We start from the raw sequence: 26779 nt of genomic DNA, 5'->3' as shown, positions 1-26779 counted from the left end.
ACACACACACACACACACACACACACACACGTACACGCATGTTTTCAAAGTTTTCCACTCACATGGGGTAGTTTCTACTCACTCCCAGAGGCTGCCCATCACCTGCCTGTCACCTGCTGGACTACACAAAAGAGAAAGAAAGATGGCCAAGAAGCCAGAGGACAGCAGGTTGCCATGCCAAGAGCAGGATCTTTTATGTTCTTTGATAACTTTGCAAGTTCCCGTTCCTATTCCTTCCATCTATTAATGAACAAGAACTACATCCTGGCCTTTAATCATCGATATCATTTCATAGAGCCTTTTGCATGAGCCTCCCCTCACCCTGGCTCCTCAGAACATCTGTTTCCCAGACCTTCTCTGGAGAATGAGTGTATACATGGCAGCTTTCCCCTTCTCTGGGCCACGGAGCTGCATTTCCTATGCACCTTCAAGCATTAAATAGAAAATTAAGCTAAATGTACCATATTTTGTTATAATTACAGTTTCGGGGGAAAATCCTTGTTAATTAGTTGTACAAGAAAGTTATGTGGCCCATATGCTGTGGGGAAATGTAGGGTTCACAGTCGTAGGTTTGATAATGAATGGATGGTGATGGCTGAAAGGAACAAATGGAAATTAACATCCTCCAAAGAAATCAAACAGTTTGGATAATTGGACCACTCACGGAAACCACGTGCAGCCAGTCCTGGCTGCCACTTTTAAGGTGTCTGATTGTAGTTCAGTTAAAATCATTTTTTTTTAACAAACAGAAGTAATTAGAGGGGTAAATATTCTGGTGCCGTATGATAGCTATAGAATTACCATGTTTGCAATGTGGTAATAACAACACTCTTCTGATTATTCGTCATGAAGCCTTTGGCTTTGGGCTGAATGATGATAGATATTAAGGAGGTCTTGCTCAGATAAGGTCCCTTCCTTTCAGGAATTTTTTTTCTCTATAGCTATGTGCCCTGGTTGAGCCACATGGATGACAACCTCGTTGCTGACCTGGAAGAATCTCCTGGTTGTTAATATGGATCTATACCACAGTAACCAGGGCTTCCTCTGAGCTGGGTCTGCTCTGCATGCCTAGTTCCTCTCATTCTTACAGTCCCCACCGCGGTGCGTTGCCTAAGATAGTTCTGGGATCTACAACTGGAAACCATCAGCTAGGGATGGCTGCTGTGCCTTGTCTTCTGTACTCTAAGATCTGTAGCTTGAAAAGGAGCGAGCATGTATATCCCCACTGTTTCCTCACCTGGCTCCGCTTCGTTCTTTCGTTGAGACATGCTGTACGAGTGTACCATTGGGCTGGCTCCCTTCAAGGAGGCACGATAGCTTACCCAACCCAGGGCTGACGGTCTTCATGACAACCCCCAGAGGAAGCAGAGGGGATCAAGTGTTTCTTAGCAATTCCCTTTTTGTTATGATAAGGAAGGTTTTTCTCAGTGGTGTCTCACTGTAGCTAGAAACAGACATTGCGATGTTGAGTAGGAAGCCAGCCTCATCCAGTATAGACAGCTAACACCAAGATTCCATCATTCGGCTGAAGAAACTGGGAATGAGAAGAGCAGTTCTAGCCCAGAGTCTTTCACTTAGGAAGTAGGGAAGTGCCTTTAAACAAGGCACTGTGACGCTTACCCCTACAATAAATGGCTGCTTGCGGCCAACGTCTTGCTACCCCCAAGTAAAACTTCAGAGTCAGACAAAGCAGCAGAAATCAAACAAAGCTGTCTTTGATTTTCCCATTTTCATTTTTATTTTCATAACAATGCCTCAATTTCTTCTCAAAGTCCTGCAATAATTTTGTCCTGGAAAGGTAACTACAGGATTGTAAGAGGTGCTAAGTGCAGGGCCACTGAACTTCACCTCGGTGCCCGCTTCCGTAATGGTGAATGTTGATCCTAAACTTGACAGATCTAGAATGAGCTAGAGCACAGGTTATCCTCTGGGGATGCCTGTAAACAGTGATCTAGATTAGGTTAACCCAGGTGGGATGACGCACCCACTGTGCACAGCTCCTTTCCCTGAGCTGGGATCCTGCACAGAAGGGGCTGAGTACTAATATTCACTGTCCTGTGCTTTCCTAACTGTAGACACAATGTGACTATCCACATTAAGCTCCCGATGCCACACCTTCTGTATGCCACACCACGAGACTGTGTCCTCAAACTGTGAGCCAAATAATCCCCTCCTTCCTTAAGTTAATTTTGTCTGGTTATTTATCACAACACGGGGAAAGCAGCTAGTACAGCTTTCCAAAGGCAGGAAGAGATTGGGTGGGAGAACCAGACCAGGAGGACTCTGGGAAGAAGAAGGGTAGAGTCTCGGGGATCTGGAACAAGAAACAGGATTTATAAAAGAATGAGGTAGGCCGGGCGGTGGTGGCGCACGCCTTTAATCCCAGCACTCGGGAGGCAGAGGCAGGCGGATCTCTGAGTTTGAGGCCAGCCTGGTCTACAAGAGCTAGCTCCAGGACAGGCTCTAGAAACTACAGGGAAACCCTGTCTCGAAAAACCAAAAAAAAAAAAAAAAAAAAAAAGAATGAGGTAACAAGCCATGAGCCATGTGGCAACATGCAAATTAATAAATATGGGTTAATTTAAAATGTAAGAGCTAGTATTAACAAACCTAAGCTACTGGCGAGCATTTATAATGAATAAATAAATCTCTGTTATTTGGGAGTGGCTGGCGGGATAGAGCTGATCAGTGGTCCCAACAAAAACCTCCATCTCCACTGATGGTTTAAGCCTGACTTGGCAGTGTTTTCTGTTATGTAAGAGGCATCTTTAGGATAACAGAAGTTCATTCAAGAAGCTGCCATCAGCTATTAAATCTCGACTGGGTACAGACTGCTTGGATTCTTGTCAAGAGAAGGAAGTGTCTATATTCTCTACATCACATTGATGGTGGGAAGGCAGAGTTTCTATGATTCTATCGCTTTGGGATGACACTATTTAGCACCTTCTCTGACACCATAGAAAGAGTCTGGCCAATTCCTTCACCCTCAGCTCATTTGCTTGCTTCTGTCACTTGACATAGCATGGGACAAAGTCTACTTGGCCTGCAAATGCATCAGAAGTACTCAAAGCAACAGAGAGGGCCAGGGTAGTTATTTTTAAAAAGTGTTTTGAAGTTTCAATAACACTTCATATTTGGAGAAAATATTACCTCTACTATGATTTTCTTCAAGCAATTCATGGTAATAGAGTAGTGTCCCAGAGAAAAATTTAACAGCAATGGAACATCTTGTTTTTCTCAAATAGACACAATCCTTTTACTGGAACTTGAATGAAATATATGCTCATAAGAATACTCAGGAATCCTTCAGCTCCCACCACTTGAACACACTCACTGGCATTCACATGTATGGGATACCCAAGCCAACAACCACCAATTAATGTGTCATCTGAGATCTGTCATCTCCTGAGAGGATCAAGTTAACCCAACATAACTGCCAGCTCATTTTTATGTCACAGCACAATTGAAAAAAAAAAAGACATACCTATCAGAAATATGATGGAGGGGGTTCTCTCAGACCATGGGGCTGTCACCCACCGTGATCCCTGGTGTGGCTTCCCTGAGAGCCTGGCCACTGCAATAACAACTTTTATGTCGCTTTCTGAAGAAATGGGTGGCTGGAGTGTTCCATCAGTCCAATTCCTTCTGGAGGGAGGGTGACAGCTGTGGCGGGTATGAAACAGAGACTCCTTGTTCCACTGAGTGACACTAATTACGGGGAAGAGCTTTGTAAACACTCCTCTCAGTTCAGGGGAAGTGAACAACATATAGTAGAGAGCCGGCACAACTCAAATGACATCTATAAATAAATAGCAAACAAGAGCACTTTTCTAATTGAATGCAGGTAAGTAAATAAATCAGGAGACACTTAAGCCCATGCTGGAGACGACTCATTTTCTACTCCTTTGACTAAATGAGAGAGGGATTGGCTCTTGGAGTTTGCCCAGATGTGGCATGCTGGGAAGGCTGCTCTCCACCTAGCCAGCTGCTGCCGTGAAGCAAAGTGATTATATATCATGTGTGTGTCCGGGGCCTTCTCAATTTAGAAATGAGGCTTATTTTACAACTGCATTTTCGGCAATGGTTGGTCACTCTAGAAGTAATGTACATATTAGCTCTTCATTCAAACATAGTGTATAAACAAGAGCTGAACAAGAGCCCATAGAGACCCCTGGGAAATCAATATGCTGTGGGGGATTAACCTGATATCTTACCTACACTTATCTATTGTGCTAGGATTGCATTCTGTTGACAAAGGAAACCCAAAGGAAGCAGCTTGGACAAGGTGGAAATTAATTTATGTATCATGTAGAGGGACAGACGGGTGGTCCAGAGCTGCTATGATTCTCATGGGTCAGGAAACTAGGCAACCTCTCCTGTGTTTCTTCTATGGTTTGAGTGCCCCTCACCCTAGGGGCATCAAAGGCACTTTACTTCTATTCCTGGGAGAGTAGTTGGTGCTTCATTTGAAAATAGGGTAGAGCAGAGTCATGAAAAGGCACAAGCACACAGTTTTGCAAAGTGGTAGGTGACACTTGTTGGCCAGGTTGAGCCAGCCCACACCTAGCTGAAGAGGACTCTGTTGGCCATTCTTCACTGTCAACATGACTGGGTTTGAAGTCATCTGTGAGACACATCTCTGAGTGTATCTTTGAGAGATCAAAGGAGGCTGAAACTATAAAGTGGAGACCCACCTTGAATGTGGGTAAAACCATCCTTGGACTTGTTGCTCAGACTGAATCAAAAGGGAAAAAGAAGAGAGCCAAAGGCGTGTTGGCATTCTCCCTTCTCTGCTTCCTGGTCTGCTGGTATGAACTCTGACCTGCCTTCCTTGCTGTCATGAACTCTATTTGCTCAGACCATGAGTCCAAATAAAACCTTTCTTTCTAAGTTGTTTTTTGTCAAGTATTTGGTCACACCCAACAGAGAAGTAACCAATACAAGGGCTTAGGATATACCATTCCTGCAGTAAAGAATTCCATCACCGCCGGGTGGTGGTGGCGCACGCCTTTAATCCCAGCACTCGGGAGGCAGAGGCAGGCGGATCTCTGTGAGTTCGAGGCCAGCCTGGTCTACAAGAGCTAGTTCCAGGACAGGCTCCAAAGCTACAGAGAAACCCTGTCTCGAAAAATCAAAAAAAAGAAAAAAAAAAAAGAATTCCATCACCATTAGGAAGGTAACATGGTTGCCAGGACATCTAGCCACCCTGCCACTTGTCCATGGAGAGGAAGTAAACTGTGTGGAACACATGCGAGAAGCATTCCTACTGAATCTCCCACAAAAGCCACAGGAAGACATTCGATGCCAGACAAGAGCAAACTCCAAGTTGAAAAATATCTCCCCTTTGAAGAGCTGGGTATCAGGAGGGCTGCTCTGCTGGCTGGTTCCCTTCTAAAGTTCACCTTGTTGAGGGTCCCACTGCACAGCCCAGCATTCTTCAGCATGGTTATAGAGCCAGGCATGCCCAGCCCTGTGACGTCCTAACACAGCAGCATCACCTACAAAGCTTACACTCCGGAACTGCTGTTGAGCCACAAAACGAACAAACAAACAAACAAACAAATGGAAATTCTCCCCTGAATAATGTCTCATAATGTTTAAAAGAAGTTCATAGTTTTGTGTTGGGTCACAATCAAAACTGTCCTGTGTTCATGTGGCCTGTGGGTCACAGGTTAGACAAGCTTTCCTGCCACGTTCTTCTGGAAAAAGCAGTTTCCTCTAGAAACAACTTTAAGTGCCCAGAAACTTTTTAAACTTCAACTTGAAATGTTTGACTTTTCTTTAGTTACTCTGTTTTTAAAAAGTTGTGTGTGCGTGAGCATGCAGTTGCATGGGCCATTGCCCTCACGCTGAGGTCAGAGAAGACCTTTGAGGAGGTGGTTTTGTCCTCTCACCTTGATGTGGCTTCTAGGGACTGAATTCTACTGTCTAGGCTTGTACAACAAGTGCCCTTATCATCTGATCCACATTATGAACTCAAATTTCCTATTTTTCTGGACCTAAATTTCCTATCCCTTCTTGAGAGATGTTTCTATGGGTAAGAATAAAGGTGGGCCCGCCCTTATAATTGTTGGAGTGAAGGGAGGCATAACAAATTTGGTATCTGGGTATGTGTATGGTTTTGTTAGTAGTTTTGCTACATTCAGCTACTGGTTAAGAATTCTAGTAATCTGGATTTTTTAAGGGAGATTTTTTTCCAAGGGATCTTTTTTCCTTCAAGAAACTAAGGAAAGGGAATCTTTTCCAGCTAAGCTTTTTATCTCTCATGAGTTCATACGCATAGATGAATATCAGTAAGCACGCGTTCTCAGAGAGTAAGGGGTGCGGGCTTAGAATTACTCTGTGCAACTAGAGCTAAATAAATACAGCCCTGTGCCAGGAGTCTGCTGTGGAAGCCATTGCTTGGAAGAGCATTTAGGACCACTCTCTCCAGTGCTTTCAGTAAAGCTTTCTCGGAAGTGAACGTGGTTCGTGAAAGGAAGGACAGATTCCTTAAAGTTAAAAGAAAGGATATTATGGAGGATTCTGAGCTGAGTGAGATGGGGAGGGGGATTAAACTCACATCACTGCATTTGATACATGCTCACTGACAACAGAGAAGGCAGCTGTGCCAGGGAATAGAGGCTAAGAGGCTGGGGGTTTTGGGTTGTTTTTTTTTTCATTCTGCAGTGAAGGACTTCATGGCCATTTGTGTACATAAGCAATCGCCCTAGTGTCTTCCAAACACACAGCTGTCTCGTCTTCACAATAATTCTGGGGAAGCAGATATGATCATTCCCATTTTATAGATGACGAAACTTGAGTCAAAAGTAAACGAAAGGCTACGGCCAAGATGTACCCATTGAAAGAGTTGAGGGGGGAATACAGCAAGCTGATTTTACAAGCTCTGTCTACCTCACAGCAGCAGGCTATGCTCTCATGGAGGCAGAAGAGCTGGCAATGTGGTTTAACCTGATCACACCACCCTTAGGTCTACTCCCACAAGCCTGTCCCCCAAAAGTTGCACATTCTCCAAAGCTGGGGCAGCTGCTGAGTCTCCAGGTCTTGACGTGGCCTCTGGTGGCTGGTAGGTCAGCGATGACGACGGAGTGTCAGCATCAGGCATGTTAGTTGAACGTCATTACTGGTCTCCCCTTCTCACAGATGGGACAAGATTGGGAGGTCTAGTGAATAGCCAAAGCATGTTGTTGTCTATTTAGGCATCTCCTTGGTTCCTGATTAGCCAGGAATTCTGTTTATATTTTAAGTCACGAAGGTCCCAGCTGTCAAAGCCTTTCTTTCTTGAGCATCTGCAGCCATTCTGCTGTGGACCATGAGCTCATTCTGATCCCTCACTCCAAGCTGCTTTGGATTTGACCTGGTCTTGGCCAGGAGACCTTCAGTGAAAGGCTAAGTGGTAAAATGGCATTTGTGACTCAGTTTTCCCAATGAGTCAGAAATAAAACGACGCTTCAGCATGCTAGAAGCCATCCTGGGATGAAACCCAAAGGATGTTTCCGCTTTAGTTCTTTCGGGATGCAAATGGACTTATTATATGTATGGGGGGTCCATTAGTGAGGGTGGGGAGACAGGCTCAGAGCATCCAGATGCTATTGTTTCCTTCTTTCTGTCTCCCTTTCCCCTGCTCTTTTCCTTTGGCTTTAAAAGAACTTGTTTTAAAATAGTATGACCTAATCATTCAGGAGTAATTTATATTTCTTATTAATATTTTGATCAAGGAATTTATGTCCAAATTTAATTCTACCAGTTAGTAAAATTGGGGGGAAAATACCAGGAACCAACTAAAAACATATGAAAATCAAAGATCAAATGAACCAAACATATTTTTGAGCGCTTTCTTAAAAACCTGAGCATGAAGTGATATTGGGCAAGTCCAATACTCAGTGAAATTTCCTTTCATCAGAGAAATGAGAAATTTACCAAACTTGTTGTCCTCCCCGCCCCCAGAAGTGCTGTCAGGTGGAGTGACTGTCTGTTCTGTGCACACCCACACTGTCGTGGTGAACTGGCTTCTGACGACTGTGCCAAGCTCACACTGGGAGAAGAACCACTTATTTACTAAAGGATGCTGGGAAAACAGGATGTCCACATGCAAAAGGATGAAACTGGACCCTTATCTCACATTACACGGGAGGATCAACTTGGGAAGAACAGAACACTGGAATGTACGACCTAAAACCGCAAAATTACTAGAAGACAATATAGGAGGAGTGTGAGCCAGCAATGCTCCAGCCAATGATTGGTGGATTTGACTCCAAAAGCTCAGAAATCAGGGACAGACGAAGACAAATTTGATTGTACCTAGCTTTTGGAAAAGGTTTAGCACAGTAAGGAAAGCACGAGGGCAATAACAATCCTTGCACAGGAGATGTTTCAAGTATCTGATAATTAATACCCAAAATATAGAAGGAACTCAACAGTAAGAAAACAACCTTACTAAACAACCTTTATAAAATGAGCAAAGAACTAGAAGAAACATTTCTCTAAAGACAACATACGAATGACTGCAAACACATGGAAAACACCCATCTTTGCTAATTATCAGAAAATTGAAAATTTAATTCACATTGATGTATCTTCTCCTACCCGTCTATTGTCAACTAGATGAAGCATATTAAGGGTGAGGACACTCTTGAACATAGTTGGGGGGGGATTTGAATTAGTCATTGTGTAAAATGGTAGAGAAGTTTCTCAGAAAAACTGAAAGAATTAACATATTCTCTACTAATCCACTCCTTGGTAGGTAGGCGAGTCAATATGTCAGAGAGACAGTGTGAGTTCTTACCTATCGAAGGCTTATGCACAAGAGCTAAGCTTTGTTTACTCCCACCAATGAAAATATGGTATATGTACACACATGGAACATTATTCAGTCCTTAAAATAAGAGACTTTTGTTATTTGTATCTACATGGATGGACCTGGAGGACATGCAAAGCAAAATAAGCCAGGCACAGTGCCAAGGTTGAAAACCATGCTTAATCTTGACAAGTCTCTGGGTTTGGTTTTTTTTTTTAATTGCCTCAAGACAGAAATAATAATATCAGTCCTTACAACCTAGGTTTGCTGCACTATCAGAAAAAAATAACTTGAGTGAACCAGAGCCCTGTGCCTGGCTGTGTAATGTTCCTACGCCTGTTTTAGCTCAGAGTCCTTATACTGGGCCTCTCCAGATTGCTACCAATGTGTTTGCAGTCACTGATCACCAGTCTTTCCTAAGTTTACATAGAAAGTGTGTATAGCCTTGTCTCCCTGGCATTCCTTCCCCACTTCAGCAGACCCTAAGAAATCCCGCCCCCAATTAGATAAGGTATTAATGGCAATATAAATCTACACATCCAAGGAATCGGAAGGGGCTACAGCCTGCCTTTCTTCACCCTCCCCCAGCCTGAGAGTGGCCTGTGTTCTGACCTTGCCTGATAGAAAAATCTCTTCCAGTGTTATTCCTGTGCAGGAGAAGACGTGGGAAAAGTAACGCAATATGCTGTCTGGTGTCAGCCTGCCGAGTCTGAGGCTTGGGGCCCTCTTCCCAGTGACACGCGGTGCTTGGTTGGTTCCTGTCTCCTCAGACACGTGCTTCAAACACCACCCAAACTCTGTGAACTGGGGGGGGGGACTGGACAGCACCCTCACATTTCCAGGGTTGATTCCGTTGACTGCAGTGAAGACTCTTACCACATGACTTAGCACTGACTTGGTGAACGGAGCCAGTGCTGTGTGAATGCTGTCTCGTTAGAGGCAGAGTCCAGGACGTCTAGCCTAGACAGTAGCACAACGGGAGATAGCTTCTGGCTGTGTTTCCCAGCCAGCATTGCAGCAGCATTAAATCCCAGACTCTGAGGCCAGTTTCTTTATTGAAGCAAAAGCTGAGTGTTCCTGTTCCAGCCAAGTCCTTATCAATAAATGTAAATTAGCGGAGTGTTTTAGCTCTATCCTGCAGTGAACTCTCTGCATTTGCCTAATAGCATTGAGCAACAATCAGACTTAAAATATTGATTTAAGCAAATTCTCAGAAGTACATGGCATATTTATTGTAAAATATGAAGCCATCTTTTTCTCCCCTCATTTTATCTTCACTATTTGCCAGACCCTGTTTTAATATCTCTGCGGAATGGAAACACGTTTTGTTCCCCATCTGGGAGTAGTCTAGTCAAACAATGACACCAGCTTCTGATAAACACAAAGAACGGTCTCCAAGTTCATTAACTGTTATCTTTAATTTAGCAGATTTCTCCCAAGTGCAGGAGGGCGACTTGTGGGGGAAAGAAATCCGATAAGCTTCGGTTTCTGTTTTGAAATAATATCTTAATAACAAATTGAATTTGTTTAGTGGCTGAAGAGCGGCCAATTATTTCTAATGTTGCCAACAATGCTACAGACTTACCTTCTCTCCTTATAGATACAACCTATACAACTCAAGTGTGAGGGAGGCCTTCCTTTCCTAAGGGTGGGAAAGACAGTGCTCCGAGTAGGAATGCAGAATGGTCATTCCTGTTCTTGAGCATTGTTCTCAGCTGGTCATTCCTGTTCTTGAGCGTTGGTCTCAGCTGGTAACCTTCGCACTCATTCTACGCTTGGATATGATAATGTTGGCTGTAATAAATATGTATTTGTAAATTCAGATTATGTATTTAAAGGTGATAGCAGTTACCATCTATACAGGAACTGAAAAACAATAAAAAAAATAGAGAAAGAAGCAAGTTTGGCAAACATTTTAGAAATGAAACTGTTAACTCTCCTGGGAAGCTGAGTAAAAAGTTCAATGTCTCCAGGCTCAGTTTTCTTGAAAGTGGAGATAATAGTTACTTCAACTGGTTTCTCTCTCTCTCTCTCTCTCTCTCTCTCTCTCTCTCTCTCTCTCTCTCTCTCTCTCTCTTTCTCTCTCTCTCTCGTTCTTTCTCTCTCTCTTCTTCTCTCTCTTTTTCTTTTTTCCTTCATTCCTTCTTTATTTTCAACTTGAGATTGAAGCCCCAGGCCCTGTATACCCTAGGCAAGTTTTCTATTACCAAACAACATACTTTATCCTCAGCTTGCTGTGTCAATGACTAAATGTACCTATAAGTTTCACATTTGCTTGAAGAGGGGAAGGAAAGATGACTCAGTGATTAAGAGCACTTGCTGCTTTTGCAGAAGACACAGGTTTGGTTCCCAGCACCCTCATAGTGGCTCACAATTCTGTAACTTCACTTCCAGGGGATCTGATACCCTCTTCTGACCTCTACAGGTACCAGAACATGTGGCAGACATACGTACATGCAGGCTGAACATTCATACACATAAAAAATGAATATAATTGAAGGGCTCTTTTCCACACTGGGATTTTTCTTTCTTTATAATGTCTAGGGAAGAAATAAAATTTCAGTGACTATTCTTCCCCAAGAAAAAACTCAGCTAAACTCTAATAGCAGCCTCTGGTTGTCACTGTGTCAAGTTATGAAGGAAAGGCCTCCTAGATGATGTCACTAGAGCCGTGCACTTTAGGAAGCCATCTGGGACCGAAGAGGCCACTGTCTTTTCCTTCTTTTGTGATATCCTGGCAACTCCCCTCTCCTGGTCACTGCATCTTATGTGCGGTAACACTAAGCAGATGTTCTTACTCCTGGAATGTAAAGAAGGCAAACACAACCATCCCTTGGTGAGGTCAGACCCAATGAAATAATCTAAGAGTCACCTTAAGTGACCTAAGTCTGGACTACTGACCCCAAAGGGAGTAACAACTACTGAGAACAGAGTTGTGTCTTAGGATGTATCTTCCTGCTCATCCCTCAAAACCCCTGCTGAAGATCCACTCTTCTATTTGTCTTTTCAGATCCTCCGGGATCTTTGATCATGGATTGACTCTCGCTCACAAGGATTATTGCGGGTGTAGATTCTCTACTAGGATGTAAACACCTTGAGGATGAGGACATAGCATAGCCATAGTTTTCAATTTTCTACATTATCTCTGATGTCCTATACAGGGTAGCTGTGGAGACCAGCAGAATTGGTAGAATCTTGGCATCCTACTGTCTAGTGATGCTAATTCAGGATGCTCCTCAATTTCCCTCAACCCCTTTCTGTTTTCTGTGAAATAGGGAACAATCCTGATGTAAGGGTTGATGACAAAAATTATAACCATTGTCAAATGTTGGTTTCTTCTTTGCATGGCCTTGGTATGCATTGTTTCTGAGTTAACAGGAATAACCTGCATGAAAGATATCACCTCCATATCCAGAAGAGTGGTGCTGGTGAGAATGCTATCTGAGCAAAGCCTGGGAATCCGATTAGGTAGAGATGGAGAGCTGAGGCTAGTTCAAGTGGATAAGCAAAGATCAAGAGCCTCTTCTTCTTATGTCTTCTCCATTAATAACTCAATAGTAAATTCATGCTCCGATTGTCTGTTTAGTTTTCTGTGGGTGGTCTGGAGAGATGGTTCAGTTTGCAAGTGTTCTTGATTGTTTTGAGTTCAGTATCCTGCATCCCTGTCAGGCAGCTCAGAACCATCTATAAACGTGGGCTCCAGGAGATCTAATGCCCACTTCTGCCCCCTGTAGGTACCCACATGTACATTTACACACAGAGATACATAAATCAAAAAGTGTCTACTAGAAATGCAGAGAAGCAATGGCAAGGATGATCTCTACAGTAAAAGACAAAAGTCAGCCTCAGGTCACGATTGTGCCGCCTCTGCTCCCTAGTGGCAGTATACCCAAATTGCAGGAACGCTAAAACAAAAACAAGCTCTTTGGAGATGAGTTATGGAGATGATAATTCAAAAGCATAATTTCTCTTTGTACACTCCACCACATCTACTGCCCTTTTTCTTTCTTATCTCAATGACCTGGAACTCCCATACTTAAGCAACCCTCCTGCCTCAGTCTCCTGGGTGGATGGAGCTACAAGTGTGTGCCACATTGCTGGGTGTTATTGATTTTCTATCAGTGAAAAATGAAGAGGCTAAGAGTCATGTGAATTTGCTGACATACTCTTTCGATCCCGTGGTGTACTGATGGCGTATTGAGGCTGGCAGAGAAAATTCATTCATCAGTGACATCACCACCAGAATCCCAAGCCTCCTGGACCATCACCACCCAGAACCTTCCTACCTGGGGGATGCTCGTGCTGTGATATTTTGGTGAAGAAAGTGGCTGCTTTCTGCCCTTGTCCAAAAAAATCTGCCTGAGGTTAAATTGACTAACAGCTTTGGCAGAGGAGATTTTCCTATGGTCTAGTATTGACTGTGTTGCCTGGTTATTAGTGGCCATGCATGTGCAGATCTGTATGAACTGAAAAAGAACAAGCCACGCAACGAAAAACACAAAACAGACAGTTTGAGGAGGAGCGGGACAGCGGGAAATGCAAGTGGAATAAAGAAAAGCCCGACGCTAAGTGAAATCAAGGAAGTGATGACTTCAGAGAAAGACCCCACTCAGCTAAGTTTCCCACTTAATGAAGAGGAATTAAAGAAAAGTTTAGGGTCTGAAGAGGTGGTACACACTTTCAATCCTGGTACTCTAGAGCCCAGGCAGGCAGATCTCTGAGTTCAAGGCCAACCTGGTCTACAGAGTGAGTTTCAGGACAGCCAAACTTAGGCAGGGAAGGGAACTGCTGAAAACACAAAGGTGATACAGATGCCATCAAAGGAAGATGCTCTAACCAGACCCAGTGTGGCTTTCTCTTCCTGCTGCCTAGAGATCCAGATGTAGACCTCTCAGCGACCTCTCCAGCACCATGTCTGCCTGCATCCCCCATGCTTCCCTCCGTAATGATAATGGACTAAACTCTTGAACTGTAAGCCAGCCCTAATTAAATGTTTTCCTTATAAGAGTTGCTGTGGTCATGGTGTCTCTTCTCAGCAATGCAAACCTTACCTAAGACAGACATCTCTCATTCCTTCCTTCTTATTACAATGAAAGATATGTCCACATGTCACCTGACCTCCTCACTCTTTCCTAGCAATGCCCCCTTTCTCTCATACATGCTCAGTTTCACCTTCTGTGGGTCTCGCCTTGAGGAGTCAACGTGCTCTCTCTTTTCTTTGTTGACCTCCGGATTTCAACTGATGCTCTAACTACTACCTTCTTCGTGCTCTTCCCAGAGTGAAAGGCACCAAAGACATCTTTAATTAACCCTTTGCTCCTCACCTATCATTTTGTTCAAGCCAATCTTACAAGAACTCGGCCTCTTTACCGAAGCAGCTTTCACCAGCGTCGTGAGTGACAACCCCGTCCAATCCCATTGCATTCTTGCCTCTTGGCAGTTTTCATTGTGGTCCACCACACTGTCTCCAAAACCAGCTCGCTTTTGCCTTACACATTTTATTTTCAAACATGTTTGCTCATATCACCCCTAAAAGAATTTGTAGAATTTTGTATACCTTTATACAGTTTTAGAGTTGACATCTAAAGTTTTCATTATAAATTTAAGTAGTTTCTAGGGATAGAGTTTCCAGCATTTTATAAATATTGACATTTTAAAAGAAAGCTGTTACAATGCTCTTTCTAACATGCTCAGTGGATTTTAAACACCACAGAAATGAGATACTTACTGTAATCCATTTAGAAAATGCAAACTTCTTTAATGGAATATTTACATTATATCCTTTCTTGTAGAAATAGTGTCTCCATTCAGCATTGTTCACAGGCATTTCCCCCAACAATATTTTATTCTTCTACCGACTTCTCTGCAACTAAATTAAGTTTTTAAATCAAAATTAAAATTTGAAGAATTTATATAAGGTTTTATAAGTTAAAACACATCTTTTAAATCAGAATCACCCCAGTTTTTTAAAAAAAAATGATTTATACACTTGACCACAGCAACACACTGTAAACAACTAATTTTGTTGAAAATTATATATCTTAAAAGAAGATTTTATTATTAATAAGTTCTTCTGAATTGTCTAGAGGTCTGATGAGCTCCCTTATCTGTGGGTACTAATACTGTTGGAGATTGAGTTCTACATCAATTCTATCCTTTGTTGTCTTAAAGGAAGACATGATGTTTGTATTTACAGAGCCTTCTATTTTTACATACAGCACAAACAAGTTAAAGCAAAAGAAGAAGAGAAGCGTGAACCTAACTATGGTCCACTTAGACTGGAACAAAGTTTTACAGAAAATGGATCCTAAAAGATTTGGGGGTTAAGATTAAAAAGAGGAGGCATTTCTCTTCTTGGGAGTTAAAAACTTTGAAAACTATCTTTAAAAAAAAAACCACTGGACATAGTCTGTGGTATTTGGAGGTCTATGGGATCTCCCTGGTCAACAGCTTCTAAAGGAATGACCCACTGTTGGCATTGGGTCTTGTGTGTAGCAGGGGCGGTGCAGCCTTACTATAAACTAATTCACTTGTATTCCTTTGTAGATGTACACATTTTAAGAAGCCTCTATTGTAGTTTCTAAATGAGTTTTCGAAATGTCTTTAGTATCAGCGATCACTCTATTCCCTTCTCATCCTTGCTTAACAATTCCTGTAATATTGTTTACCTTTAAACCTTTACAACATGGATTCTCTCTCTTCTCTTGAACTCCAACTCCCAAGGCCTCTTACAAATTTCCTGACCTCCTTGATATTTCAAATGAAACACAAATAATGGATATTGGAAGTTAACATCCACAAAGAACTCCAACTATTACAGGCTGCTGACAATGATCTTGATTACCCCTCAGAACTAGAGAGGAAGATCCTATTGCTGAAGATACCACACACTTGAGTCATAAAACATGAATTAGCCAAATTGGTATGTATAGAAGCTTATTCCCCACTTGAATATAATTGAGCCCCATAATCTCATAGAAAGTGGTACTGGGCATGGTCTTGTTGGGGGGAGTGTGTCACTGTGTGGGTGGGCTTTGAGGTTTCCTATGCTCAGGATAAGGCTCAGTATCTTAATTGACTTCCTGTTGCCTGCAACATGTACCACATTCAGCTCTATCTCCACATCTGCCTGCATGCTGCCATGCTCCCCGCCATGATGATAATGGACTGAATCTCTGAAACTGTAAGCTGTTATCTAAATTAAATGTTTTCCTTATAAGAGTTGCTGTAGGCAAAGCTGTGGTGGCTCATTCTTTTAATCCCAGCAATTGTGAGGCAGAGGCAGGCAATCTCTGTGATTTTGAGGCCAGACTAGTCTACAAAGTGAGTTCCAGGATTGCCATGGCTACACACAGAGAAACCCTGTCTCAAAACAACAACAACAAAAAGTTGCCATGGTCTTGGTATCTCTTTACAGCAATAGAAAACCCTAAAACAATAAATCAAGTTGGTATACAGTTGGAAACTTCTTCTCCACTAGGTGACTTCCATAATGCTTAAAGGTGCTATGTATGCTACCAGAGGAGAAAATGACACATCACTAATCTTACTGAGATGTAAGCCCTCTAGTGCACAACAATGAGCAGCCCAGAAAGACAAGCCTACTGATGCAATAATGGCTCAGCTATCATAGAAGTAACCAACCACTTTCTAATCAGACTTTAAGGCCTGTTCTGTAAGTTGAAACCCGTAGCTGGCACTGTTGCTGGGGCAAGAACCATAGGCCTTAGTGGAGAACTTACTACTACTACTACTTTGCTAAATAGGTACAGTATTAAAACAGATCCTAATGGTTTATCATTACACCCATAGATTAGTGCATCTGTCAGTCTTCATCAGAGAAGCCTCCTTTTGCAGAAAATGGTGATTAACAAAGAGGCCCACAACAAAGAATCAGAGACTGAGATTGTTCATGCCTGAATGATAACCACCTCAACTTCCGCTTCCGCCTCTACTTCCACTTCCACCTTTACTTCCTCTTCCTCCTCTACTTCTGCTTCTGCCTTTGCTTCTGCCTCTACCTCCACTTCTGCCTTTACTTCCTCTTTCTCCTCTACTTCTGCTTCCGCTTCCACCTCTACTTCTGCTTCCACTTCCACCTCTACTTCTGCTTCCGCCTTTACTTCCTCTTCTGCCTCAACTTCTGCTTCCACCTCTACTTCTGTTTCTGCCTCTACTTCTTCCTCCTCTTCTTCCTCCTTTACTTCTTTTTCCTTGTCTTTCTCTTCTACTTCCTCTTCTTTCTCTTCTTCCTCTATTTATTCCTCCTCTACTTCCTCTTCTGCATTTACTTCCTCTTCCACATCTACTTCCTCTTCCTCCTCTACTTCCACTTCTGCCTTTACTTTCTCTTCTGCCTCCACTTCTGCCTCCACTTCCATTTCCTCCTCCACTTCCTCCTCTACTTTGGAGGAAGAGGAAGTAGAGGCAGAAGCAGAAGTAGAGCCAAAAGCGGAAGTAGAGGAGGGAGAGGAAGTAAAGGCAGAAGTGGAAGTAGGGGAGAAAGAGGAAGCAGAAGTAAAAGAGGAAGTGAAAGTAGATGCAGAAGAGGAAGTAGATGTGGAGGAGTAAGTAGGGGAGGAAGAAATAAAGGAAGAAAAGGAAGTAGAGGAAGAGAAAGAGAAGGAAGAAGAGGAAGTAAAGGAGGAAGAAGAGGAAGAGGATGAGGAAATAGAGGTAGAAGCGGAAGTGGAGGCGGAAGCAGAAGTAAAGGCAGAATACACTATTTTTAGATTTTTGAGGAGTATTTGCATGTGTTATGCATTAAAAATACATTGTCACTCAGCATTCTGTAGTATTCTGTTGCTAGGTGGGAGAGAAAGAGTCCGTTTCCTTTAAGGATGCAGTTCCTGATAGTTTGGCCACTCTCTAGTAAAGACCACCTAACTAAAAGAATAGGAGCAACACAAGCTACACTTGTTGAGTGAGCTGGGAAGAGGCAATGAATCTGGAAAGAGTCAATATTATCAAAATTTATCATACAAATTTCCTAGCAAACTAATAAAAAAGGAGAACTGGAAAGAATCATTCTGAGTGAGGTAACTCAGATCTAGAAAGACAAAGCATGTATTTTCTCTCATATGTGCACGTTAGCTTTTAAGTTTTAGAAAGGTTGGGTAACTGGTAAGGGGTCATAGAGGAGGTTGTGATCATTTGAGGAAGAGGAAATAGAATGCAGTGTTATAAATTGACAAAGTTGAAAAATGGGTCAGAAAGAATTAAATGGGATCTGGGAGATCAAGACAGAGGAGGAAATATGGGGGAGTGGTAATAACACTAAAAACCTTTTGAAAAAATTATTATGGAAACCTACAGCTGTAGAAATTTTCTACAATGTGTACAAACACATATATAAAAAGAGTCTGAATGGACTTGTTCTATAATGGGGAGAAAGCATCCCAGCTAAATACCACACCCTATGAAATAAAACCCTCAGTACCAGGGATAGATTACCTCTTTTTGAAGGGTTCAAAATAGAATTCTCCCTAACATTACGGGTTGTTGCCAATGCTCTTGGTTACTCTCTAGAATTTGGCATTAATGTCTTATTACAAAAAAACACCACATGCTTGAGCCATAAAACATGGGGAAAATCTAGCTGGTCCTTAACCCTCCTGGTAGCTTTCATAGCATTAGAAAGAAGTGTGCCTGCTATTGCAGGAAAGAAGTAATCACCAATCTTACCCACCTCTGAACTCTTTCAGCTACTGTGACAACCCACCTGGAAACATATGCCTACCAGTGCAGTTCTGAACAAAACGGTGCTAACTCAGACTAGACAAAATCCCAAACCCGGCAAGCTCCAACTAGACAAAATCCAAGTGTGGAAGAAGGAAGCAGATATGATCTCCCACCCCTAGCTGAGGAGCTGCTGGCATTTCATTGCTGCTGGAAGAAGCCCAGTAATAGTATGATGGCTGGTATATTTACCCAGGAGTAGCTGGTCAATAAAACCCAAAGTCAGTGGGAGAGAAAGAAAGACAGACAGACTGATAGACACGGGGGTGGGGGGAGGGAAGAGAAGGAGAGAGGAAGATTGAGAAAAAGAGAGGAAGAGAGGGGGACAAAAAGGGGAGGGAAGATGCAAGAAATCATAAAGTTGGATGGGGGAGATCTGGAAGGAGTTGGGGGAAGGAAAAAGAAGAAGCCCTAACTTTTCAGGAGTCTAGTGGACCCACTTCCCCTCAGTGAAGAAAATGGCTTCCTGCATGCTACAGCTGCCAAGGCCACAGCTCCAGCCTATTTTGTCTTTTTAAAGACTCCAGGCCCTAAATCCAGGCAGGGTGGTGCACACCTGTAATCCCGGCACTTGGGAAACTGAGCAGGGAGAATTATCAGTTACATAGTAAGACACTGTCTTCAAAAGGAAAGGAAGGAAAGGGGGGGGAGGGGGAGGAAAGAGGAAAGAAAAGCGACTTGTCAGGAACCCTGTTTACATAAGTGAGGAGACAGACTCAGAGCCAGAAAGGGCGGGCCATTCTTCCCTTTGCTTCTAAATGGTGTGTCTCAAATCATGGGCTAATTGATCACACACATCCAAGTCTTTTTCCACAGATCTAGCCCAGCCATCAGCTTGTGTCTCAGCAAGAGACTCCTAACAGCTTTTAGAAAGAAAAACCCTGGGAATCTTATGGTGCCCACGGCAAGTGCTACCTCAATATTATACTGTTTATCTTATTAAATGGATATCTGTATTTCTGATAGTTTTTCTTCTTATGTGCCTGGTACATTTTTTTCTTCCATTGTGGGGCGTAGCACAAAGACTTCCGCTGTTCTATGGCTCCAGCTTTGGACTTATGGCAATGCCTAGCCATGAACCTCCCTCTTCATCTCACTGCTGAGCATTGGCGTAGAAGTGAGGCTGAAGCCACTGACCAGGGCAGGTCTTAGGCTGTGGAGTCAGTTTATAAGGATTCAACGCTGCCTTGCCAGTGCCCAGCTCTAGGGGTTACCCGAGAACGAGTTAGCTTTCTTCTCGTTCATTTCCACACCCACCCCTACTAATTGCATTAGATTATTTTTCGGTTAGTATAACAAAATACTGTCAAAAGCAAATCATAGAATAAAGGTTGTCTTGGCACACAGTATTGGGGTGGTATCCTTTGTAATGGGGCCGTCAAGGCCATGGGAACTTGAAGCAGCTGGTCACATCCCACTCACAAGTCAGGAGGCAGAGAGGGATGAATGAAGGTGTGCTCCCTTTCCTTAAGCCATTTTATGCCGTCCAGGATTTCCTAACAATAGGATGGTGCTGCTACAGCGAGAGAGGGGGTCTTCTCCTCTGAGTTAAGACAATCAGGATAATTCCACGTGCATGTCCAGAGACCTGACTCCCGGGTGCTGCAAGTCTAAAAATCAACACTCACCATCACACTCAAACATAAAATGAAAGGGATGTGTAGGTGTTTGTGGCTGCTTGAAAAAAAAACGGTCCCCAAAGTAGTGACGCTATTAGGAGGTGTGACTTTGTTGGAATAGACGTGGCCATGTTGGAGGAAGGATGTCATGGTGGAGGCAGGTTCTAAGGTCTTTTGATTAAGCTCTGCTCAGTGTCTCTGCCGACTTCCTATTGCCTGCAAGACGTAGCATATAGGATTCTCAGCTCCAGCACCGCATCTGCCTGCATGCCACTATAGTCCCGTCATGATGATGGTGGACTGAACCTCTGAAACTGTGAACCAGCCACCCTCAATTAAGTGTTTTTATTTATAAGAGTTGCCATTACAGGGTTGGAGAGATGGCTCAGAGATTAAGCGCAGTGGCTGCTCTTCCAGAGGTCCTGAGTTCAATTCCAGACAACCATACGATAGTTTACAACCATCTATTATGAGGTCTGGTGCCCTCTTCTGTCGGGGCAGGCATACATGCATGCAGAACATTGTATATGTAATTAATAAATACATTTTAAAAATGACCAGGTTCCCTTTGGGGAAAAAAAGAATTTCTGTGGTCATGGTATCTCTTCACAGCAATAGAAATCCAAACTAAGATGGTGTAACATAGCTATTCCCTTCAGATTGGAACACTCCCCCCTGAAGGGAGAGGGAATCTCTTAAGACCCAAGAGGCTAACATAACACAAGGCTTAGGAGGCTCTGAAACTTATAGGATTCACAGGACCCCTCTCTGAGGCTAACAGCTGATAAGCAGAGGAGGAGGTGCCAGCTAGAACAACTGACCCCATGTTGTGCCAGGAGCTTTCTGGTGCCTTTGTCATGAGCTGTCACCAGTCTGGGGTGGGCTCTCTGGTGCTGCAGCGGCCCCTGAATCATCCACATCCCTGTAAGTAACCTTTCGTCCTGCTCCTGCAAGTCACTTCAATACACTCATTGGTCCACCAGGCTGGAGAGAGTGTCCTTGTTTCTCTGGTCTATTGTGGTGCCTTTGGGCATGGATAGATGTTGCTCATGTCTGCTCAGAAAGCTAAGCCTCAGTAGGATTGTTTTAAGAATTGAGATCATCTTTAATCTCAGCACTTAGGAGGCAGGGACAGGTGAGCATGGGTTTGAGACCAACCAAGGCTACATAGTAAGACCCTTCTTCTCTCACTAAAAAAAAAAAAATCTATACACCCGGCGGTGGTGGCACATGCCTTTAATCTCAGCACTTAGGAGGCGGAAGTAGGTGGATCTCTCTGAGTTCGAGGCCATCCTGGTGAATAAGAGCTAGTTCTAGGACAGGCTCCAAAGCTACAGAGAAACCCTGTCTCCAAAAACAAAACAAAAAAAAAACAACAAAAAACCCACAAATAAATAACAGCCCCTCCTACCAGAAAAAGAGAGAAAAAAAAAAGAAAAAGTTAGAATATTTCATTATCAGTAAGTGTCTGGTAAGCAGTTATACATTCTACCAGTGGCACTTGTAGCAGATGCCATATGAGTGTCCCATCCAGTTCCCTGAGCATTCAATTTACCAGTCTGTCCCATGGCCTGTGGGTTACAAAACCTCCTCATTTGCCTTGAGGATAACTCTAGGGAATCCTGCCACAGTGGATCAGGAATCTATCTGCCAATCTGTCCCATGGCCAGCCTAATGCTAGTACTCACATATTCTGCTCCCTTCTGTTTCCTCAGCACCCCTTCTTCGTGGGATTTCTCTGGGGTAATAGATAAATCATAGGGAGCAGACTCTCACAATATAACTGCAGATGGCATTGAAGGCATGGTGGTCCTTCCGCCTCTGCTTTGGAGTACTAGGATAGGAGGTGTGCACCATGCCACCTCGCTTTACCTTCTACTCACAAGGCTTGTGACCCTGGAAAAGGACCTCAATTTTTCCTGTTGGTTCTGTTAAGACCATTGGTTAGACTTGCTTGCTCATACTAAGGAGCACAGGAAGGAATGAGAATTTCATGTCTTTGTATACACACACACACATACACACACACACACACACACACACACACACACACACACACACACCAAACCGAACCTCCCCGCCAAAAAAAATAACCTCAAACAAAGAAACAAACAAACGATGGAAGAAGCGGCTGCATCTATGATTAGAGGAAAATGGGACGTAATCTAGCAGGTGTTCTAAGGGACTTTTCTGTCCCCTGCTGGCATAAGGCCACATCAGAGTGCACTTCTTTCTTAGTGACCCTCTAATCTGGTGGCCACTGTCGCTCCCAGCTGGACAGAAATACCCAGTGTCTCCCTGGCTCTTTTTTGTCATTTTGTAAAATGAGAAAAATTACCCAGAGCTGTTGAGTCAATGAAATCTTATATATGGAAGAACGTGGTAATCGTAAAACAGCTCATAAAGGTGAGGTGTGTGGGGTATAGATGTGACATTCTGGTTAGCTCAGGAACGGAAAGCAAAGGCATTAGGATAATGTACAGAATTATAAGCTACTGTAAATGTGTTGACATAGGGACAGTTGTGTCAAGATTGTCATGTATTTTGTTTATCTAAATTTAAATTCAATTTTCGTGAATAAAAAACCTGGACATAGTTATGAGGCACCGTGTGGTACTGGGACATATGTATTCACTGTGTAGTGTTCAAATCTGAGTAAATATGGCTGTCTCTTCAAACATGCATTGTTTATTTATGGAAAGATGTTCAGATTATTAAATTATTTTCCTCTAGTTCTTTGAAAAACATAGAACGTTATTGTTGTCTATGTTACCCTAGGTGCCACAGTAAGTCTACTACTCTCTGACTACAGGAAATTACTCTTGTGAAAAGCATTTTGTGTGTAAGTAATAACAGAGCGATGCTGAAGCACTGTGTAAAGGTTACACACATGCACACACATACACACACACACACACACACGCACACACACACTGTTAGAAGGACAAATGCAGTACAGCTCCGGTGACCTATGAGAATGCAGGAAAGTTGAAGGAAAAGTGTCTCATTGACTTTCTTAACAGTAGAAGATAGACGTGCAACGTGTTCAGCTTGTAGTAGGAGGCCCCCACACTGCCTATGTAAGGTTTTAATTATTTAAAGATTACACTTTGGCACCCCAAACATGACCAAATCCGGAAACAAGGGAAGCCAACACATTTACAGCACTGCAGAACATTATGTGCAGAAATCAGCAGGGGCAGGAGCTTTCCAAACACGGGGGGACTCACCGCCCCATTGCGACATAGCGCCTGGAGACCCACTCCTTCTCCTGAGTGGACAATACTTTCAGAGGACAGAGCAAAGTTAAGTAGGAGCTGGGGAGACAGACAGAGGGGAGGCGGGAGGAGGGAGGAGCTTGGTGGGGAGAGGAGAGATAGAAAAGGCAAAAATGACAGCCGGGTAGGCATGGAAGTGGGCACCCTGCCTGGAAGCAGAATGCTCCAGCAAAGTCCTGAGGCTGACTGCCAGTCAACCAAGGGTCACATGCTCACTAGTTTCCCTACCTACACCAAAGCATGTCCTTTGGTGTTCTCCTTGCCTATTTCCCTATGTCTAATACCTAGGACCAAAGTTATTACTTCAAAAGGCCTTCTCAGGTCCTCCAACTAGCTGCAGGTTCTTCCACCCTGTTCCCTTCTCTTCTGGTAAGCATTCAGGGTTTGCTGGTCTCCAATGAGAGGGCCTGGGAAATAGGCTGGCTACCCAACTTTAGTGCTCAGGTTTGGTCCGGCACATGCCATCTTTCCAAAAGTTAAGTAGTATCCCCTGAAGAAGGCAGGAATAACTTTCATCTAGAATTGCTGCGTTTCAAGAACTCAGTACTCAGATGTTTAAAATACCAGAGCTGCAAAGGACCCCCATCTGCATCTGTTGGGAGCCTTTTCCTGGGGGGATCTAGTTCTATTTATTTCAGAGAGGGAGGGAAATGGCAGTCCAAAGAAATGAGTACACAGAAGTCCAACATGGTGAACCAAGGAGTTCAGCTGCAATCACTCTAGCTAACTTGTAGCTAGACAGCCTTACTGCAGAGGAGGCTGCCCTCGCCCTAGCAATTGCTAAACACTTGTGTACCTTAAAGAGGAAAGTGTGGCTTTGTGCACCGGTGAGCCTTCCTCTGGTTCCACCAGGGAATGCTAGTGGGCTCAGTCTTGCGAGGCTCTAATGGGGGGGAGGAGTATAATCACAGCTGTTCTAATTTAAAGTTGGCGCGGCTGTGCTATACCTGGGGAGCAGAGTTCCACGACAGCATCTGTGTTTGGTTGTGTCAGAGTCGGCTCTGGGCAGTTGCAAGCCCAGGGCAAAGACAACAAGCAATAAGGCCTATCAGTTTAGGCTACACAGCTGAGCACCTCAGGGTCATCCCCGCTCCATGCCTTACCCACACCATCATGGATTCTTTCTGAGAATGTAATCCTAAAGAAAGCAGGGCAATTGTCAATAACTGAATGAGAGAGGCAATCGATACATTTCTAACAGATGGCAAATGAGCTATCCTACATTGCAGCCAGGGCCGGGAGAGCATGGAACCAGGGGCTGGACGTAAGTACATTTTCTTTGCTGTATTTGGGGGGGTGCCCCTTAAATTTTTTCCCTCAAGAAGAAAGAAGTCTAAACTAGAGCAGAAAAAAAATAATCCTTGAATTCCAGCCTCACAGAAAATAAAATAGAGCTTAACCATGTACTTATCCCACTGAAAAAACCTCCAAAGCTCATATTAGTCTTATTCTTTGGGCAGGACGTATGGCTTGCTTAGCGGTGGAGGTCTTATTTATGTTGCTTATGTTTGAGTAGCGACCACAGCAATCCTACTCTCATTTCTCCGGTTGATTGTAGGTTGGTAGTAAGGCACAACTATAAAGCTCTTTGAATAAATCATTTTAATTGCCTGGTAAGATGAGTGTTCATGTTAATTAAGCAGATACTGTGCACATGGCAGAGAGAAGTCTTTCAAGGTTTTCCTTTGAGAAGGCAATTTTATAAGGTGCCTTTTGTGGAGTAAATGACATTTCTATTATCAAACCGAGGACCTTCCAGCTACTGAGAGAGTTATGTGGGAGCAGTTAATTTAAAATGCAGAGTTGCCCCGCTGAAAGGGGGCTCTGAATGAGCTGGGTGCATGGCTCACTTACCCTGGAGTAAGCTATGTGCCATGTGCGAAGGGTGCTCACGTGGGGAAGGAGGCTGTGTCTAATTCTCATGTGATTTAACTCAGCAAAGCCACTTTGGTTCTCAGTTTTCTGGGAACTTTGCTCCTCAGTTTTCTTCCTTGTTGGGGGAAGCATTTTGAGCCTTGCTTCTCTCTCTTGTCACATCCTGGCTGAGGACCTGGGTGCTATTGCCTCACTTGGAATAGCAGCCTCACGTCCCTCCTGATGGAGCATCGGGACAGAAGGGGCACGGCCCTTTGGCCTTAGCCGTGTCAGTAGGAGAGGCACAACTTCAGAGATCCCAAAGCCAAAATTTCTCTTTACTCTGGAACCTAGAAAAGTTTTAGAAATTATGCAGTTTTTTAAATTGATGCACATTATAATTAAAATGTTCAGAAGTGACAAAGAGTTTTTTTAAATGCTGAGAAATATAGCATTTCAGATTTTTTTTTAATTTTCGAGACAGGATTTACTCTGTAGTTTTTTTATGCCTGTCCTGGAACTAGCTCTTGTAGACCAGGCTGGCCTCGAACTCACAGAGATCTGCCTGCCTCTGCCTCCCCAGTGCTGGGATTAAAGGCGTGCACCACCACCACCGGCTGGCATTTCACCTTTTTATGTTTTGCATACTGCCCATACTTTCTCTAACGAATGGATGCAAGATGCTCATTCACATCCGTGTGTCCATTTAGGTGAAAGCACACTTTTAGGAGGAGCACTGGGAGTCTGTGACGTGCCCTGAGAAACCTGGCCTCCACCAACACTCCACTGTTTCTTCTTGTTTTGTGACTCCCTGCCTTCATAAATGCTGATGTAAGTCATGGCAACAGCTGGGTTCTTCAAGGAAAGGGTGACTCAGTAGCTTCTAAGTTCGCTAGATCATTTCTGGTCAGGATGCCAGGGATTGACCTAGGATAGGTATATCCCAAGCCCTTTAGAAATCACAAAGTCTCCTGAAGTTGCTAGAACTGGCCTTGAACCTACGCTGTAGCCTAGGCAGTCCTTGTATTTTCTGTATTCCTGCTTCAACCTCCCCACATAGCTGGGATTGTAGCCTGTGTCCTTCGATCTGGCTCAGGCTTTGACTTTAATGTCTGCACCACAGTACATTTGAATGGCCTCTATTAAAGAGGCGAGTAAGTATGTAGGAAGGTGCTCAAAACCATGAGTCTTTAAGGAAATGCAAACGAAAACCACAGTGAGATACTGGCAGCATTCAGACACTCCCATTGGGTATATCCACCAGCATGGTCACAGGCAGTGCCATGTTCCCATTGGGTATATCCACCAGCCTGATCATGGGCAGTACCATGTTCCCATTGGATATATCCACCAGCCTGGTCACTGGCAGTGCCATGTTCCCATTGGGTATATCCACTAGCATGGTCACTGGCTGGACCATGGTCTGGAGTGAACACACAGAAATCGGCACTCTATACTGCTGATACAAACACAAAATGTGCTATGGCTTTGGG

Source organism: Arvicola amphibius, chromosome 2, assembly GCF_903992535.2.
Source record: "Arvicola amphibius chromosome 2, mArvAmp1.2, whole genome shotgun sequence".
NCBI lineage: Eukaryota > Metazoa > Chordata > Mammalia > Rodentia > Cricetidae > Arvicola > Arvicola amphibius.
The sequence above is the reverse complement of the archived record's forward strand: the minus strand, read 5'-3'. Positions refer to the sequence as shown.